Source organism: Macaca mulatta, chromosome 16 (assembly GCF_049350105.2).
Source record: "Macaca mulatta isolate MMU2019108-1 chromosome 16, T2T-MMU8v2.0, whole genome shotgun sequence".
NCBI classification, from domain to species: domain Eukaryota; kingdom Metazoa; phylum Chordata; class Mammalia; order Primates; family Cercopithecidae; genus Macaca; species Macaca mulatta.
This window is the reverse complement of record NC_133421.1, coordinates 36,053,330-36,059,993: the sequence shown is the minus strand read 5'-3', so window position 1 is coordinate 36,059,993 and position 6,664 is coordinate 36,053,330. Positions and strand designations below refer to the sequence as shown.

Below are 6,664 nucleotides of genomic sequence, written 5' to 3'. Positions count from 1 at the left end.
TCCTTCCTGTGTCTGAGACCTCTCCCTGGGCAGAGCAGCTGTGTGGAAAGTGCTACTTGGAGTCAGCAGAGCGGGGTTCGAGTCTTAGCTCTGCTGCGCACCAGCAGTTTGGCTTGAGGTTGTCACTCTCCCTCTCTCTGTGCCTCATGTCCCTGCCTCTAAAGAAGGGAGAGTGGTCAACATTTGTCCTCTGCCTCCCTGGTCTCCACTCACCCCTCTTACAGCAATGCCCATAGGTTTTCACTTTGGGCTGCGCCCCTCCCCAGCTCTCAGGCAGGGCCCATACCACATTCAGGACATAAAGCCTTTGGTGTGTTCCTCAAACCACTGGGAACATTGCTTTCTTCTGGCTACAGTAATTGACTCAGGGACAAACCAGGGACCTGACCTGGTCATCAGGCTGGATGGCTGGGGTCCTGCAGAAGCTGCTGCAAAAGAGATTTTCACTTTCCCACTGGCCTTGGGGCTCTGGGGATATAAACCTACAGCTACCTGGCCACCATGAGAAGAGAACCCAGGGCTGTTGGGGTGACAACATGGTGCCAGCTCAAGGAGGAAAGAACCAAGAGACAGGGCGGCATGGTCCGGGAGACACTATCAAATCCAGAAACCCGCCATGCCTGAAGCCAGACCTAGCCCCTCGACGTTTCAGTCACATAAACCAATCTATTCCCTTTTTTGTTAAAGCCTGTTTGAGGAGTCCTGTGTTACTTGAAACAAAAATGTCCTAATCAGTACAAATCAATAATACTTCAGTGGGTCACTGTATGATTCAACAGAATGAGATCATCAGACTATGACCTTTTTGAGGACAGGCGCAGTCTTATTCACATGGGTGTTCCTAGTCACTGACCCACAGTAGATGCTCAAATGTTTGTAGAATAAATGAATATCATGTTTAAATGCTCCTAAAGCTTTTAAGTTTCTTAATAAATGTAGTTAATAGTATATTCCAGCAAAATTAATCGTGTCATCTGTTCTTGTGGCATATTACCCTTCTCCTAAAATTTGGACAGTGAGTCAATAATCTCACTATGGCTTCCCTCATTAATTAAATAATGGAGCCAGAAGTGGTGGCTCACACCTGTAATCCCAAAACTTTGGGAGGCAGAAGATCTGAGGCAGGGAGATCACTTGAGCTCAGGAGTTCGAGACCAGCCTGGGCGACATGGCAAAACTCCATCTCTACAAAAAATACAAAAATTAGCGCTGGGCATGGTGGCCCGAGCCTGTGGTCCCAGCTACTTGGTAGGCTGAAGGGGGAGGATCAATTGAGCCCAGGAGATCAAGGCGGCAGTGAGCCATGTTCTCGCCACTGCACTCCAGCCTGGGCAACAAAGTGAGACTCTGTCTAAAAAATAAATAAATAAAAATAAAATTAAATAATGGGGGCAGAGCAGGATCAGCTAACCCTGACTTAGAGGGTCACACGGGGCTTCCCTGAGGAAGCGTCTGCTGGGGACTGAGGGCCAAGGAAGAGTTCACTGGGTGATGGGGATGGGTGGGAAAGTGTTGGAGGAAGAGAAAACAGCCTGTGCAAAGGCAAGAAGTTTGAGGAACGGAGGTCAGTGTGGTTTGAGGGACCCAGACGGTGTGCACTGAAGAGGCTGGCAGAACGCAGGGGGGACCCCTATTGGGAGCTGGGACTTCAGCCTTAGAGTGAAGGGGAGGTGCTGAAGGGGCATGGCAGGGGTTCATGCTCAGACTCACACTGCTGGAGAGTTCCTGGGTTGAAGAGTGAAGGAACATTGGGCAGCACACCAGGGGTGTGGCCAGAGCCCAAGGAAAGGCAGCAGGATGGAGGGAAATGGGTTGATTCCAGGGTTGTCTGGAAGGCAGAACAGTAATGGCATGGATGTTGGGAAAGAGGGAGGGGGAAGAGTCAAGGGCAGTTGGGAGGACTGTGCAGCCATGCCCTGAGAAAGATTTCCACAGGGAAGAGCGAGATGGGCATTCCCATTCTCCTCTTTCCATAGCTAAGGAACGTTGTGTAGGCCCACCCAACCCTTGGACTTTATAGTGGGCGGTGGGCGGTGGGCGGGAGAACTGCTGGAGTGCTGGCTGGGTTTCTTTTTCTTTTTCTTCTTTTCAGAGATGGGGTCTTGCTCTGTCACCCAGGCTGGAGTGCAGTGGCACGATCACAGCTCACTGCAGCCTCCAACTCCTGGGCCCAAGTGATCCCCCTGCCAAGTAGCTGGGACTACAGGCATGCACCACCAGGCCCAGCTACTTTTCAAATATTTTGTAGAGACAGCCTCACTATGATGCCCAGGCTGGTCTCAAACTCCTGGACTCAAACGATCCTCCTGCCTTGGCCTCCCAAAGTGCTGGGATTACAGGTGTGAGCCACCATGCCTGGCAGGCTGGGTTTCTATGGAAAGTGCTGAAAGGTAGATGAGGTTATTCGAATGGTGGAAGTTGGGAGTGAGGGGGAGGCGGCAGCCACCACACATGCAAGGACAGGGACACACACAGGTACTTAGGGAAACAGGCTTTCAAACGTTTTGCTACATCAGTGTAATTTCCTGCATTCATTTCCTAGGGCTGCCATTGCTACAAACTTCGTGGCTTGAAACAAAAGACATTTATTCTCCCACAGGTCTGGAGGCTACAAGCCTGAAACCCAAGTGTCAGCAGGGCCATAGTCCTCTTCCAGCTTCTGGTGGCTTTGATCACATTATTAGATTAGTGCAAAAGTAATTGCGGTTTTGCTGTTAAAAGTAATGGCAAACTTTTAATGGCAAAACCGCAGTTACTTTCACACTAACACGTAAGTTCCAAGTGTTCTTTCGGTATTCTAAATACAAGTCCCTTATCAGATTTATGATGCGCAAATATTTTCTCCCATTCTGTGGGTTGCCTTTTAACTCTTTTCACAGTGTCCTTTGAAGCATGAAAGTTTTAAATTTTGATGAAGTCCAATTTATCAAATGTTTCTTTGGTTGCTTATGCTTTGGATGTCATAGCTAAGAAATGACTTGCAAACCTAAGCTACTGAAGATTTTCTCCTCTCTTTTCTTCTAAGAGTTTAATAGTTTTAGCACATATATTTAGTTATTCTTTATGCCTACCCAATGTTTTGATTATAATAAGATGAGGGCCCACAAAGTGGCTAAATGAGTAAGAAGAGATTGTGGGAAGGGCCTGCGCAGGCTTTGGAGACAGCTCCTGACGCCCTCCTCCTCTTCCCTATCCTTATCCTCAGGGGTCCATATCCTGTAGGAGCTGCCACCTGAGGCCGGAATGCCCCTCATGGAAGGGAGTTCTTGAGCGCAGCTGAGAGGGCGGTCTCAGGTCTGCAGGGGTGGAGACAAACCCTAGAGCAAGACTGCAAGGCACTGGGCATGGTGGTTCATGCCTGTAATCCCAGCTACTCAGGAGGCTGAGGCTGGAGGATCGGTTGAGCCAGGGAGTTCGAGACTAGCCTGGGCAACATAGCAAGACCTCATCTCTAAAAAAATAAAAATAAAAATAAATTTGCCAGAAGTGGTGGTGCTTGCCTGTGGTCCCAGCTGCTCAGACGGCTGAGGCAAGAGGATCACTTGAGCCTAGGAGGTCAGGGCTGAAGGGAACTATGATCATGCCACTGCACCAACCTGGGCAACAGAGTGAGGCCCCACCTCTAAAAGCAAAAACAAAAAGAGCTATAGGACAAGAGTCAAGAACCAGAGAAGCTGGTTTTCCAGAATGTACCAGAAACAGAGCTGGAGCAGACTGCCAGGGGGAAGAAGCATGTGGTCAAAAATGGAACAATCCACCCACCAGAATAGCCGGCCAAAAAACAAAACACAAAAAATAAAGCAAACAAAGGAAAAACAGGTATGGCCAAATATTGATGAGTACGACAAGCAACTGTAACTCTCATATGCAGCCAGTGGAAGCGACAATTGTTCCAGTCACTTTGGAAAATGGCAACTTTCTGCTAAGTTGAGCAGAAACTTGCCTCTGACCCAGCAGTCCACATCTAGGTACATACCCAGCATGAATACACACATATGTTCCCCAAGACAGGTACGAGAATGGTCACAGAAGCAATATGCTTAATAGCCAACAACTGGAAATGACTTAAACGTCCATCAGCAGCAGAATGAATAAATAAATTGTGGCTTACTTATACCGTGGAATACAGTATACAGCAATGAGAATGAATAAACCACAGTGAGAATAAATCTCACATACACAGCATTAACCAGAAGAAGTTAGACTCAAAAGAATATATATTGCAATGTTACAATTATATAAAATACAGCCAGGCACCGTGGCTCACACCTGTAATCCCAGCATTTTGGGAGGCCAAGTCGTGTGGATTGCTTGAGCCCAAGAGTTCAAGATCAGCCTAGGAAACAATTAGACTCCGTCTCTGCAAAAAGACAAAAAAATCAACCAGGCCTGGTGGCACATGCCTGTAGTCTGAACTGGGAGGATCGCTTGAGCCCAGGAGGTTGAGGCTGCAGTGAACTGTGCACTCCAGCTTGGCAGTCTGCTCCAGCTCTGTTTCTCGTACATTCCGGAAAACCAGCTTCTCTGGTTCTTGACTTTTGTCCTATAGCTCTTATTGTTTTTGTTTTTAGAGCTGTGCACTCCAGCCTGGGTGATGGAGCAAGACGTTATCTCACAAAATAAAATAAAGTAGGCCGGGCACAGTGGCTCACGCCTGTAATCTCAGCACTTTGGGAAGCCAAGGCAGGTGGATCACTTGAGGCCAGGAGTTCGAGACCAGACTGGCCACCATGGTGAAACTCCATCCCTACTAAAAATACAAAAATTAGCCAGGCACGGTGGTGTGTGCCTGTTAGTCCTAGCCACTCTGGAGGACGAGGCAGAAGAATCGCTTAGACCTGGGAGGCAGAGGTTGCAGTGAGCCAAGATAGCACCACTACACTCCAGCCTGGGCAATGGAGCAAGACTCTGTCCCAAAATAAAATAAAATAATAAAATAAAATGTAATATAAAATAAAATAAAATTAAATTAATACAATAAAATAAAATACAAAGCATGAAAATTAATGCTGCTAGGGTTAGAAGAAGGGTCAGCCTTGGGAAGCGTAGTGGCTGAAGGCAGCACAGGGCAGGAGCTGTTTGCATTCTCTTTCTTAATTTGGGTGCTGCTTACGTGGATCTGCTCACAGTGAAAATTCATTAAACTGTCAACTTCTGATTTTGATTATTTGGGGCATGTATATTGAATCATAAAATTTACAACAACAAAAAACAGAACAAGCAGAAACTGGGTGTGACGCTATGGTCAGGGGTGGAATGGAGATGAGTCTCTGTAGGGCTGGCCCCAGCCCAGGGTTCCTCTTCTGTGGGGGTTGACACACTCCCAGCCTTGGGGGTGGCATTTAAAGCAACAGGACTCTTCCCAGGCAAATGTGTGGAAGGTAAGGAGCACATTAATTAACAAGTCCCTTCCTTCTTTCTCTCTCTCCATCCTTCCTCCTTTTATTCATTTATTCTTTTTGTTTTTGTTTTTTGAGATTGGGTCTCACTGTCTTGCCCAGACTGGAGTACAATGGTGTTATGTCCGCTCACTGAAGCCTCAGCCTCCCGGGCTCAATTGATCCTGTCACCTCAGCCTCCCGAGTAGCTAGGATTACAGGCACATACCACTATTCCCTGCTAATCTATGTATTTTTTGTAGAGTTGGGGTTTCACCATGTCATCCAGGCTCGTCTTGAACTCTTGGGCTCAAGTGATCCTCCAGCCTCAGCCTCCCTAAGTGCTGGGATTACAGGCGTGAGGCACCATGCCCAGCCAATTCATTCATTCTTTTATTTACACTTTCAGAACTCATTTATTGAGCACCACATCAGCCAAGCCCTAGGCACTCAAAGAGAAGTAACTCACAGCCCCTGCCCTCACGAAGCCCACGGTCTGGCGGGGGAAGCCGACCCAGATCAAATCAGTCCAACCTAGAGGGAAGGGGGTCCTGACAGGCATCCATCCTGGGAGCAACATGGTCAGATCAGGCTGGCTGGTGGACAGGGCAGGGCAGGGAAGTAGTCAGGGAAGGTTTCTCAGAAAAGGTGATGCAGGATCAGGGGCCTTAAGCAGGTGCTGACCAGGCAGGTTAAGGAGGTAACACCCAGCTGGCTCCCTCCCTTCATCTTATAACTATGTGGACATTATTCAGGAGGTGAGTATGAAGAATAGGGGGCAAGTCAAGAACCAAAGAGAAGGCACCTGAGGATGACCTCATGATTTTAGATGACATGGGCTACTATGTTCCAACTGCTAGCTGGAGAGGAATCCAAAACCATCCTGGTAGAGGAGGCTAAGGGGATTTCTCCAGGAGTCACCTTCTCTGAGTCTCGCTTATGAAATGCAAAGGTGGGCTGTACGTGGTGGTTCAAGCCTGTAATCCTAGCACTTTGGGAGGCCAAGGTGGGCGGACATGAGGTCAGGAGTTGGAGACCAGCCTGACCAACGTGGCGAAACCCCATCTCTACTAAAAATACAAAAATTAGCCAGGGGTAGTGGCAGGTGCCTGTAATCCCAGCAACTCAGGAGGCTGAGGCAGGAGAATTGCTTGAACCCGGGAGGCGGAGGTTGCAGTGAGCCGAGATTGTACCACTGCATACTAGCCTGTGAGACAGAGCAAGACGCCATCTCGAAAAAAAAAAAGAAGGAAAGAAAGAAAAAAGAAAAGAAAAGAAATGCAAAT

General features: G+C 48.0%; 1 long non-coding RNA gene across 1 annotated transcript; it reads right to left on the bottom strand.

Moving 5' to 3' along the window:
• Positions 1–5,097: 5,097 nt before the first annotated feature.
• LOC144335375 (uncharacterized) lies at positions 5,098–6,647 on the bottom strand. Its single transcript, XR_013406210.1, has 2 exons — positions 6,586–6,647; positions 5,098–5,544 (listed from the first exon to the last, which is right to left on the bottom strand). It is a non-coding gene; the product is annotated as an uncharacterized LOC144335375 (long non-coding RNA).
• Between the last annotated feature and the right edge of the window lie 17 nt (positions 6,648–6,664).